Source organism: Arachis ipaensis, chromosome B08, assembly GCF_000816755.2.
Source record: "Arachis ipaensis cultivar K30076 chromosome B08, Araip1.1, whole genome shotgun sequence".
NCBI classification, from domain to species: Eukaryota; Viridiplantae; Streptophyta; class Magnoliopsida; order Fabales; family Fabaceae; genus Arachis; species Arachis ipaensis.
In genome coordinates, this window is record NC_029792.2 from 118,754,073 (window position 1) to 118,768,325 (window position 14,253).

Here is a 14,253-nt window from a genome sequence, read left to right on the forward strand (position 1 = left end):
TTTTTTTTTGTTTATGTTGCAGATTGGGAAGGAGTGCACATTTTTTTCCTGGGCAGATGGAGTTGCAGAGACAGAAGAGGCTGAGGTTGCAAGGTTGAAGATGAAGATTTCCACCTTGAAGACTAAATTAGTTTATGCTAAATGCAAACTGTTGGTGGCTGTTATTTTTGGTGTGTTGGGTTGGTTTATGGTGATTTTAATGGTTTATTTGTGGGTGAAGAATGGAACCCATTTGAGATTAGGGTATTAATGCGTTTGGGACAGCTGAAATTAGCAGAAGTAAGAATAGATTGACTGGTTGTAATCAGTTACAAAACTGTACTCAACTCGAAAACTTGTTAATATAGTTGTCCTTGAAGTTTAATTTATGTTTCAAAAATATCCCTGAAATGATTAAAATAGTTTGGCACTAAAATTGGCATTAAGAACCTGTTGTGGCAGAGACAAACTCAAGTAATGAGGGATAATTTCAGCAGTGCACTAAAATAAATTTGCATGAAGGAATCCATCACATTAGTCATTATCAAAATAACATAAGTTGTTAATCAACATAATCTCTAGTTAACATAAGTCATAACCAAAGTAAAAACTTAATTACATAAGTCCTAAGCAAAATAATTCAGCAACAAAGGAAGAATTGGAGTCATAAGTCATAAGTCATAATACAAAATGCCAACATTTTTCAATCTTCCAAAATAAACACCAAACACAAGATGTGACACAACTAAGAGTTATATCAACATCAAATAAACCATCATCACCACAATAATCATCTTCACTATCACTAAAATGCAGATCAGAATCAGCCTCATAATCTGGGTCATCAGTGTCATCCTCTTCTTCACTATTGTCCCCATCACCAATATTCTGTAGCACTTCTTCAGCAGATAAATGGGCATCAACTAATCCCTGCATTTGGGCCTCCATATCCACCCCTCCACCTTGGGCTTCTGCTTGAATATTTTGGGCCTGTCTAATATCACTTGGCCCACTATCAGCATCCACACACTCCTCCTCAACAACTTTGCTGCCACCCCCAACATCTAAATAACCAATGTCGTAACAAAAATCATCAGGGATTGAGGCCTTATGCACCACATACAAATCAACTACCTTTTTTTCAACTCCTATCTTTGCCATTTCCATTGCTTCTTCATCACCTTTCAACAACTTCAACCCTTCTAATCCTAATTCAGTATCTTTATACCACAGTACCCCAATGTTTTCAGCAATGTACCCAAGTTTTTCAACCACATCATAAGCTTCTATAACACTCCATCTATCTCTGTCACACCAGTCAACCGTTGTCACCTCACCATCAATATACTCATTTTTTCCCTTATCACTACAAAACCTACCCCTGTGATGAACTCTAACACTGAAATCATCCATCCTGCCGTTATAAAAAGATGTTCAGACCAAAGAACAGAGTAACTAATCATTAAAAAATATAGACCACCTCAAAGTTATATTTTTCACTAAAACAGAACAGAAATCCCTCAATCCCTCAATGCAATAGAATCCTAACAGCAATCAACAGTGATTAAAAAAAAACCCTAAATCCTAACCGTTCAGACATGCAGTAGCAAAATTGACTAGAATGGTGGCCTACCTCGTCAGAAACCTTAATCAGAATGGCGCTATCCACGTTTGAATGGTTGATGACTGAATGCTATCCCAGACTCCTCCCTCAGTCTCGACGGCGTCACAACATGCGCCGTCCTGCACGTCGCTGTGGCGGACTGTAGTTGACGGTGCGACGTCTAACCACCCACCAACCTTCCTCCTGTGACTCTGTTTCTCTGGCGATGATCCTTACTGGCAAAGGGAAGACAAACGGGTTATGTTTGAAAAAGGATGCCAATTGATTTACTTGGTATAACTCAGCCATGGGTATTTTGGGGGTTTCACATTTCTTGCCACATCACACACTATACTTTGCCATATCACTAACGTCTGTGAGTAATTTAAACGGCGTCAACTTAAAGGATAAAATTGATGCAAATCGAAAACTTTTGGGATAAAATTGAAACAAATTGAAACTTAGGGATAATTTTGAAACTTTTAATAAACTTCAGGGACAAAAAGTATACTTTACCCTATTATATATATGTTACTATTTCTAGTTAATCATGTATTTATGTTTCATTGTGGTTTGTAATATAATATAAATATTTTAAACAAATTAAAACAGTGAAATGTCTAAGTATTAATAATTTAATATTCTAAATTTGTTTGTTCGTTTGTATGATTGTAGCAAAAAATTCAGTTACACTTTTTTTTATTCTAATCTATTATAGTAAAATATCTTTTTTTTTTTTTGGAGAACATGTTGCCACCAATTACAATACAAGTGGTAGGTTAGCCATTAATAAAGTCATACCAGAATAATACACCGACCAGTCGCGAAACTTGAAAAAAAATTTTAGAAAGGCTAAAAATTTTAACAAAAACATTATATCTCCTTTCAAACCCCATCTTTTAAGAGCAAATAGTTACCTTCTACAATAACAACTTTGTGCTTTGTGTCTAGATAAACTTTCATGCAGTAAATTTTATTTTAGCTTAACTAAAATAAGTAAACAGTTTAACAAATAGCAACAACTTGAAATAGGTTACCATGATTTTTTTTTGCAAGATTTTAAAAAATAAAAGCCTAGAACATTCTAATTTTATGTTACCTCTAAAAACAGGTTATTTTTTAAAAAGCCTTATATTTCCTCCTTTTTGAAGAACATATTAGCATTTGCCCTCTCATAATTGATTAAACAAAAAACAAAAAACAAAAGCTTATTCTATCACGATTTAAAAGGATATACTTTAGTATCATTTGATGAGTTGTGAACTTGTGATTTTCAATCAACTTGGCTTATTTATTTTATTTTATCTAATACAATATTAATATTGTTTATCTTGATATCTTCTCGTTTTATGAGAGATTCTGTGGCATCTAAGTTTTGCTGTTTTCCAATAAAACAATTAAGTACATAGGATCTGAGCTAAACCACACACTCACAGTCTCACATGCCCTTGTCTTGAAAAATTGTTAACCAAATTTCAGAGTTGAAACTATTATTTCCATAGATATTTACGGACAATCTTTGCTAAGGACCTAAGGTTGGTTAGCTTGAAATTAGCTATATATAATTACTGTTGCGTTCTTTATAGAATATTATAGTTGTAAAAAACGTTGCAATAACAACAAAAGTAAACGCTCGTTTGTCAACTACTTCATCTATTTTTGTACTTTTGAGGGATATGATATAAACATATTAATAAGGTACAAACAAAATAATGGTGAACAAATAAAGAATATAGCAAAGTGTATTATAACTCATGTTTGGATTAGTATATTAGAAATTTTTAATTTAAAAAAAGGTTATTAATTAGAATGAATACTGTTTGGTTAAGTTAATAATAATAAATTCAAAATTCCCTTTGAATGTATAATTACTAAAATTGACCATTTTAATACAATATTATACCTTTAGTGTATTTTTATTTCTAAAATATGTGAATAAATTATACTAGTATTGTTATAAACAAACTGTATAAACTTTTACGTGTGTTACATAAATATTATAAGCTAGCAAAAAAAAAAGAAAAATTAAAAAAATTCTTTGTAGAATTTCTTAAGATTTTCTTAAACTCATAAATTGTACTGTTTCATTTAAGAAAAGTTATTTTATTTAATTTTAGTGATCACATATGGAAACTAAAATTGAGAAGTTCTCTTTTAGTTAAATAATCTGATAAATTTTATTAAATTATTATCGGACAATTTTTAACTATCAGCTTTCAACTATTAACTTCACATTAAATTAAGAGTAATGTTGGGTAGACCAAAAAAACAGCCAGAACTTGCTTTATTTAGCATTAATTAATTATCGCAACAATTAATAAATGCTAAATAAGACAAGTTATGGCTGTTTTTGGCTGATTTTCTTTGGTTACCAAACATTTCCGTTAAATTAATTATACTTACATTTTTACCTTATAGAATAAGCAAGTATAATTACGTGTGTAAAATGTGTTTTACACTTCTACTACATGTCTAACTAACTAGTAATAATTCAAGAGTAATGCTAGAGGACCAGTAACTTTTGTGATTGGTAGCCATCAAATAGCTATCAATGATAATTTAATAGTGTGAGATTGGTGTGAGATTTCATCTAATGACTCACATTTTTCTGCTGGTTACATGCTGACCAAGATTCAATAAAATTGCTGATTCTTAGATTTTTCCATAATTCAATACTCTAAATTTGTTTGTTCGAATTTTTATAAAAATAATAAAAAATATTCAATTACATCTTAATTAGTTCTTGTAATTAAGAAACTTCAAATATTACCCCGCCTATAGAACATAAGTGATACGTTGGCCACCAATAAAGTCGTAGCGGAAGAACATGATAGCAGTTCCGCAAAAGAGCAATGCAAAAAAAAAGTGAAAAGGATAGAAGTTTCATGAAAGTGAATATGGATAGAGCACCTTACTTTCAAAAAGTCTACTTGAACATGTTCAACATTTACCAACACCTCTCGCACTCCTTAGGCAACATGTTCTGTTACTTCACCATTGGTAACAATTCACACTTTTTTTTTTCTTTTTTTGCATGCAGTGAAATACGATTGTTAATTGGTGATATTTTGTGGTGTTGATAATTGTGGATCCCAAGGAATGAAAGACTTCATGAATGAGAGTAAGCTGATGGAATTATTGAACGGCTCTGATTATGTCCCAACCTATGAAGACAAGGATGGTGACTGGATGCTTGTCGGTGATGTTCCATCGGAGTAAGTTTTCAATTAACTTCAAACAAGAATAACCATTAGTACTAACTTACCTGTGTTATAGGTTTTCTTCATAATTAACATGAAATAATGTTTTCATTATATATATAGAAAAAAGTGGTGTGCATAAAACATAATTTTAATTTCTTTTATCTCAATTAACCTTACTACCAGGATGTTTGTGAAATCATGCAAGCGTAAGAGGCTATTGGTCTTGGTTAGTATATATCTTAATCTTTATATTACTATTTACATGTGATTGATATACTAATTAATTAATTAATATGTAATGATTTAATTTCTTTCAAGTATAATTAGATATGGCTTGGTTTGGTAAAATTTTTTGAAGAGGTGCTTATGTTCTTTAAAAGTTTAAGCTCCTCATTTTGTACTTGGTAAATCAAAAAGATTACGTGCTTGTGCTTGGAGCTTTTAAAAAATAGGAATATTTTTGAAAGCACTTAAAATAGAGCTTTCCAAAGTTGACTTGTACTTTTCAATATTTAAAAGTCTAATATAATCTCATATGTTAACTAATTTTTAAATTTATTACTTGCATTTATGTCTATTATAATATTTTTAAATTTTAAAAGCTATTTTACTAAATGCAATTGTTGTTGCTTGTGTTTATTAAAAGTTATTTTTAATTTGATTTACCAAACATAAATACTACAACTTTTAAAAAGCCATCTTTTAAAAATTAGCCTTTATAAGCTACGTTTGAAAATAACTTTTGTAGAAATGAAATAGCAGAAATTGTAGTATTTATATTTGGTAAATCAAATCAAAAATAACTTTTAATAAAAACAAGCAACATCAATTGTGTTTGGTAAAATAGCTTTTAAAATTTAAAAATACTATAATAGACATAAATGCAAGCATTAAATTTGAAAATTAGTTAACATATGAGGTTATATTAGACTTTTAAATATTGAAAAGCACAAGCTAACTTTGGAAAGCTCTATCTTAAGTGCTTTCAAAAGTATTCCGAGCTGAGCTTTTAAAAAGTACAAGCACCTGTTCGAAAAATTTTACCAAACCAAGCCTATATATAGTAGTTACCAACCACCAGTTTATGATGACCAATTCCATTCTTTATTAGGAATGAAATAGCAGGCTGATGATTTATTATATACATGTTACTATTTTTAGTTATTAATCAGTATTTGTGTATCATTGTCATTTGTAATATACTATAAATATTTCAAACAAGTGAGATACATAAGTATCAATTATATGAACAGAAACAGTAATAATTCTAAAAGGCACTATACAAGTGGGAATCGAATTATGAAAATAGAATTAATTATTAGAAAAGGACTATGAAAGGCACATTATTAGATAACTATGTGTCTCTCCAACTTTATTTAATTTTTTATTTTATCAACCATTTTGATGATATACTTTATAGTTGTGAATGAATGATATGTACGAGTTAGTGTATCATAACTTTATACACAATGAATGTTGAGAACGCGAAAAGAAGAATATTAAGTCATCTCATAAAATACACTCATAATGTGTTTGTTTGTTTTTATTTTTTTAGAATTACATATATTTTTGGTGCAAAAAGTACTAAGATTCTGAATCTTTTCTGTGTATCCTTTCAATTAAGAGCCATCCAAATTATTAAAGATACATCCAAAGTCAGCATATTTAATATCAATATTTAAATTAGCATAACAATTTAATCTAACCGAATTTATAGCAAAACTAAAAAAAAACAAAGAGAAGGGGAAAATAATCAAATTGGAGTATCGAATTAATTTGTAAGGAGATATCTATTCATAAACTGATTATTTTTTAACTTGGTGAACTCAAATTTAAGATAATTAATAAAAAAAATAAATAATAAATATATGTCATAATATTCATAGTTTGTATTTTTTATCTTTTTATTAAAAACTAATTTGTATATTTAAATTCTAAATATTAGAATATAAATTACACCTCCTAATAACCATTACTCCTGAGTTCTAACCAAATAATGAAGGAAAGAAACATTATGGGCCTAGTGAGTCAAGTGACACACGTGCGTGATGGAACTAGAGCCTTTTAGATGTTAAAAGAAGATAAGGAACGAGATCAGAGGCCCAAAATTTAATTTCTTTGTAGGCACTTCCATGCCCAATTCTTTTTTTTTTTTTTGAAGAGTAAACAAGTTCAACACACTAAATGGAGCATAGAAAACATAAACGTAAGTAACTTCTATGTCATCTCCGTCATAGCCATCAACAACATAGGTTATTTGCACCAATTCGTAGAAAAACAAAACGACCTAGCAACACAATCTACTACATCTATAGACTTGTTCTTAAAAATGATCTCGTTCCTACATAGCCAGATATTCCATATAACTGAGAAGAACCCCACTAACCACGTTTTCCGCACGTCTTTTCTCAAGGGCAATGATCTCCAACTCTCAAAATGCTCTTTTATGGATCCTGGGATGCTCCATGCACGACCCACATAACTAATCTACGCGCACCACACCTGCCATGCATACTCACACATAATAAACAAATGTTCTACTGTTTCGATTTCCTTTTTACACATAACACAAATGTTATCAGTTCGTTCAATGATACCTACTCTACTCAACCGATCCTTTGTATTAACTCGGCCTACCAGCACAAACCAAGTAAACAACTCTACTCGAGGGGGCACAAAAACTTTTCAGATTCCACTTGTGAACTTGTATCTGAGAATTTCTTCTGTCATGGTCTGTACCTACAACACCTGCACAAATGAGTTAGTAGTATAAACGACTTCCTTATCAAATACCCACACCACTCTATCTTGTGCACCTTCTATCAATCTCACAGCTTGTAAGATATCTAAAACTTGGTTCAAACTGTCAATCTCCCATTGGCGAAGTTCCCTCCTCCACTGAAAGTTCCAAACCCACTCTATCCCATCCCAAAACCCACAGTCCCCTATCACGGATCCTTTGTTATTTGAAATCAAGTAGAGTCTCGAAAAGGAGTCTTTAAGCTTTCCCGACTGTAGCCATGTATCTTTTCAAAATCTGGTTGATCTGCCATCACCTACTTACATAGCCAGACCGTCAATCATCTTTTGTCTGACATGTTGTTCTTTAATTTGCAAGTGACAGATATCTCTCCACGGACCTCCTTTTGCTGGTATAGTTTGAGTTGATAATAACTGCCCATGATTCATATTGTTACACGAGCAGACAATCTTCTTTCACAGAGGACAATTTTTCTTAGAAAACCTCCACCACCATTTAAACAATAAAGCAGTATTCCGAATCGTCGCATCTCCCACACCCAGCCCTCCCAGTTTTTTCGGTACTTGTATCAACTCCCACTTTACAAGAGCCAGCCTAGGGCGTCCATCATCCTTCCCCCAAAAGAATCACCTTTGCAGTGAAATTAATTTTTTTTACCACCGTATCCGGCATTTTATACAAACTCAAATAGTAGATAGGCAGACTATTAATCACTGACTTGATGAGGACCAACTTTTCAGCTTTGCTTAGCATCTTCGCTTTCCACAAACTAAGTTTCTCTGCTACTTTATCTATTACTGGCTTCCATGTTTTAACTAGTCTCGGGTTCGCTCCTAACTCAATGCCCAGGTACTTCACTGGTAGGCTCGCTTCCTGGCAACCTAATAAATGGCACATTCGACCAACCCACTCCTGATTAGAATTCACCAGTATCAAACTCGACTTGTCAAAATTAATACTCAATCCCGACATCACTTCAAAGCATCTCAACAGTCTTTTGTAATTTTTGACAGTCTCCTCCTCCGGCGAACAGAACAATATAGTGTCATCAGCAAATTGAATGTGTGAGAGCTTTATATTATCCCTACCGACTAAGAGGGGTGCTATTCTCCTATTCCTTACCACCTCCCCGATCATCCTGTTCAACACGTCTACAACCAGCACGAATAGCATGCAAATATGTAATTTCTCACTATTATGTTCTATCAATGCATTTTTTTCAGATGTCTTAGCTTTAACATCGGAGCAACTATAATTGTACAAATTAACCAAAGAATAATAATAGAATGTGTAATAAAAATACTATGCCTAACATAATTATAATAATATATAAAAAGATAGTATGATTTATCATCTTAATTAAGTTGACAAGAAAGGAAGAAAAGTGTTTATTAGTAACACTTAATTGGCATTATATTTTCTTTGATGGTTCTTACATTTATTTTCGTAAATGGTAATTGTGGCGGAAAAATGCTTTTGTCAAAGGGGTGCTGAGTTTGATCACATCATGAAAAAGCTAAGCTTTGATGCCTTTCTGCTTCAGATACCCCTATTACTACTACGCAATTTATCAGATGTTTAATCATCCTGCTTAAGATCAAGTTGTCTGAAAATAAAATTTAATGATCAATTATAAGCTAGATGTTCACATTAAATAAGTCAATTATCTTAACTTTTCCATGCTTGCGATGAAAAATAAATATATCCATGTATAACCAACCATGTTACGCGTATTTAAAATCAATCATTAATATAAAATATATATTAAAATATTAAATATATATTAAAAATAAATTAAATAATACATATATTTATATGCAATGAAAATACATAGTAATTAAGTTAGTGATTATTTTTTTTATGTGCAAATTATCTTTTATATCTAAGTCATAGATAAAGGCAATAAGTTAATGACAACATTATTTGACTTTAATTTCTCCCAATAAATTTTATGACGATGCAGACTAGAGAATTGCTCTCTTTTTTGACATATATCTAAGTCTATTGTTTTTACGCATTTGTATTCATCGTAAATGTGCAATTGCATCAGAGATTAATGTTTTAATTTCGTATAATATAATTTAATAATAAATTCAACTAGACAACTAACTATTTTTTTATTACTATCAACAACATTTAAAACTCTAAATTTTAAATCTTAAATTTAAATCTTAAATCTTAACCCTCCAAAAAATAAAACTTAAAAAATAATTTTAAAATAAAAATATCTAATTAAAATTAATTAATTAATTAAAAGTTAACTTTTCTATACTTAATCTTTACGATACACGTTATAGTTGCTCAGTGTGATGATCTCTTGTTCTTCTTCATTTGCGAAGATCACTTGTTCTTCTTCATGGTTGATTCATTCATTTTTTTTACTCTCCCCTTTTAAATTGTAATAATTTTAATAATTAAATTTGATACATATATAATACAAATGAAAAAAATAAAAAGATTAAGAGAGTAATGTGGGGTGCCCTAGAGGACGCACATGGAATAGGGTTAGAGAGTTATATAAAAATCATATTTATCAGATAAATATCTTTTGGAGTGCCCTAGTAACTTGCTACCATAAAAAGAAACACAATGCAATCATCTTTAAAATTGGAATAGTATGGAAACTTAAATTTATTACTATATTGATTAATAAAAAAAATTGGAAAAAAATTTGGCCAAAGATGATATCCGTCAACTTTCGTGAACCATTGATGATGACATGTGTCTACTATAGATCCCCACATATTAATGACATTTTTCTTTCATTAGTATAGAAAGTGATTATTATATATATGTTAGACTATATATAGTAGTTACCAACCACCAGTTCATGATGACATGTTCCATTCTTTATCAGGAATGAAATAGTAGGGTGTTGAATTATTATGTATATGTTACTATTTCTAATTAATCATGTATTTGTGTATCATTGTGGTTTGTAATATAATATAAATATTTTAAACAAATTAAAATAGTGAGATATTAAGTATCAATAATTCAATGCTCTAAATTTGTTTGAGTTTGTAAGAATGAAGCAAAGAAATTTAGTTACACTTTTTTCTTGTCTTAATCTATTATAGTAAATCATCTTTTATTGGAGAACATGCTGACCACTAATTACAATTACAAGTGGTAGGTTGGCCACCAAAAAAGTCATACTAGAAGAGCAAATAGTTACCTTAACTTCTACAATAACAACTTTGTGCCTAGATAAATTTTTGGAGGGACTAAAAATTTTAACAAAAACATGATATCTCCTTCCAAACCCCATCTTCTAAGAGCAAATAATTACCTTAGCTTCTACAATAACAATTTTGTGATAGATAAATGAAGAAAACGAAAGAATCATTTCATGCAGTAACTTTTATTTGAGCTTAACTAAAATAAGTAGACAGTTTAACAAATAGCAACAACTTAAAAATAGGTTACCATGATTTGAAAAAATAGAGTTCATTAAAGATAAGCAAAGAGTTTAGGAAGATATCAAAATAGAACACCTCAGTGGCATCATTTACAAATTTCACAGTTATGTAATAAACAACAGAAGTGATGACTACCAGGCTTAAACAGTCCTTATTAAACATGTATAATATCACCATAAAGTTTTATTAGAGTTATTACATGTATAACATACCATAATAATGCTAAGAGAAAAAAAAATTGCCACAAAAATTTCAACATTTAAACAAGATTAGCACAACTAGTATGGAATAGATATGAATATGAATATTGGACTATGAGTAATAATTTCAATTGAGATTGTAGAACATAAAAATCTCTTTCATTCTCAATGACCAAGTCCTACTTACCATATGGACAGAACTGAAGCTTTAAGCTCTGGATTTAGTAGAAGCCCGGAAAGCAAAATGAGCAGCTCAAATGACCACCATTTAAAGTTGCATTGATCATCAAACACAATAGAAACAAATCAAGGTTGATAAGCGTGCGTGCACACGCATGTGTATATATAGTAAGATCAGATTCTAGAGGAAGAAACTAACCAAATTATTCCATGAGATGAAACGGCGTAGCACAAGAACTCTCCAAACCCATGGAATAGTTCCATTGAGATTGGAGCACGAGTCTTTTCACACTGAGTAGAAAATTTTATAGGAACACTCCATGTTATGGTTTCTAAAAAACCACCACCTTCTCCATTTTCTTCTCTTTTTGGCCCTTAATTTCTTCCATTAGAGAAGCCAAAAAAAAAAGAAAATGGAAAAGGTAGTAATTTTTCAGAAACTATAATATAGAGTATGGTAGCAAAAGAGATTAAAGGTGTTAGTTATTTAGCACTGCCTATGAACCTGGGAGTCCATGGAAGATAAAGATGGAAACCATCCATGGGAACTACAATAGCAACATCAGGAGGTTGAACCTGGGAGTCCATGGAAGAAGCTCTCTCTGGCCAAGGAAGCCAAAAGTAAGAATGCAATAAAAATGGCCTTCATACTGATTATATTTATGGACACTACTATAATATATTCTCTTTCTTTTTGCATGACTATATATCCAATGCTCTTGTATATTTATATTGAGGGTAGGGAAGAAATTCAGTTATGCATGTAGATGTTGAAGTCTAATTAAATAAACGTAATATCTAAATAATGACACGCACTTTAATATGTACCGTTAAATGAAACTTTAATCCCAATTTGTTAGATAAAATCATTAATTGAAGATAGTGTAGGCTTAAACTATATCCATTAATTATTTGAATAATTTTCCTCTTCTTTCGTTATTTTTCTACTTGTAGAATTTGAGCACCTTAATAATACGAACAAGTCAATTTCTAAATAAATTTAGAGACATTACTATTGGCTGACAGCACTGGAATTTTTATACTAATAATAAAATTTTTCCCCCTCAATGATTGAAGTTTCTTTAATTTGCATCAGATCTGGGTGATTTAATTTTCGTAATACTAATAACTAAGTCATATTACTCAGAGAGTTTTATTATGTTAAAGGTGCGACAGAGTAATATATTTAGCATTTCTCTCTTATTATTTGTTGTAATTTCAATAATTAATAGAATATTAAGTACGGTATAAAATAAATGAGACAATTATTGTTATTAAATGTGTATTTTTTTTTTATAACTTTTACATTTTGTGACAATCACAATTTAATAAAAAATATGTAAAGTTAACTAATTAAAAATGTTAGGTCGTTCCGTGTGTTTCATTTTCTAAACACATACCTACTAACTTATATAGAGACATATATTATATCGTATTATGAATACGATAAAAAAATCTAACTAGTTAAGATAGTGAAAGATGATGAAATAAAAATAAAATTAATAAATAACGAAATTAAAACATACATGTCAATATATGACTACACACTAGTCTATACATCTTTTGAATAACTAAATAACATAATCATAATAAATTATAAAATATAGAATTTACCGACTGTTTAGCATTGTCTGGAAGCTTACCTACATACATGTGATGGGGCCCCGGAAAAAAGAAAAGAAAAAGAATTACATGTAAATTTAAAATGCCTTTTCAACTTTGAAAAACTTGGTACTAGTATATATATTATGGAAAAGTGCAATGTGTATGCCAGTTGAAATATATGCTTTTTTTAAACATGTATAAATTTATCTAAAGAGAATACTAGGGAACCAAAAGTATATCAGCCAAAATGTATTTAAGTTCCATGAAAAATTGGGTTTTGGTTTATGTTCTGTGATCTTAGAAGCGGTTTTCAAACATATTATTCAAAAAGTGATTTTAATTAAACGATTTTGTTTACTTTTTGGCTAGTCATATTTTGGTTCCATATACTTTTTCTTATCTAAATCATTTATGTGGGATGTGAATGTACGTAACAATGTAGCACGTGGTTAGATGGAAACAGTGGCGGAACTTGAAACAAAATTTTGGGGGGTCAGATAAAAAATAATTGTCAAAATATTTTTGATATGGACCTCATTTAAAATAAGCTCGTCTAATTTCATCTCTCTGGTTTGGGTGATATTGTCAAATTTAATACCGTTTTTCAAGATCTCGTTCCAAAAAGTTAAGGTTAAAGTCATCAGATGTAACTTTTTGAACTTTTGAAGGTTATATCTCACTTTCTTCGTGATTCATTAAAGTAGAAGAACTATCTACAGATGTTGATATTGTAAAAGTTATATGTTCTCATTCTTAAATATTAGCCTTCCTCTTAAAAAATGTATCAATTATTTAATTTTCATTATTATTTTATATAAAAATTTGAATATATATTCTGTAAAATATGTAAAGAAGAAGTTAGAAGGACAAATATTAAAATTTATAATATTTATTGAATTTTTTTATCAATTTATACAAATATAATAATATTAATACTTATTGAATATTCTATTATTTTTTATCATATAAAAAATTAAATTAAATAAATAGTAAAATATAAAATAATATTTAATTAAATAAATAAAAAATATCTAATTTTTTATATTTGAACTTAAAGATAGAGAGAGTGTTATTTATTGAACTTATTAGATACTTTAAGTCATAGTAAAGTATTTAAGTCAATTGAACTATTTTTTATCTTTTGAAAAAATATTACTAAATTTTTTATAAAAAATTTGGGGGGGACCATAGCCCCCTTGTCTAAACTAAACTCCACCACTGGATGGAAATCATATATAATTGGCGGTTCTTCATAAATTTTCTATAAGTTAATCAATTATACAAACGGCAGAGTTGTAAT

At 30.0% G+C, this 14,253-nt stretch overlaps 1 pseudogene; it reads left to right on the forward strand.

Annotated features, from left to right (window-relative positions):
* Window positions 1-250, forward strand: part of LOC107611549 — a 5,152-nt pseudogene extending 4,902 nt beyond the window's left edge.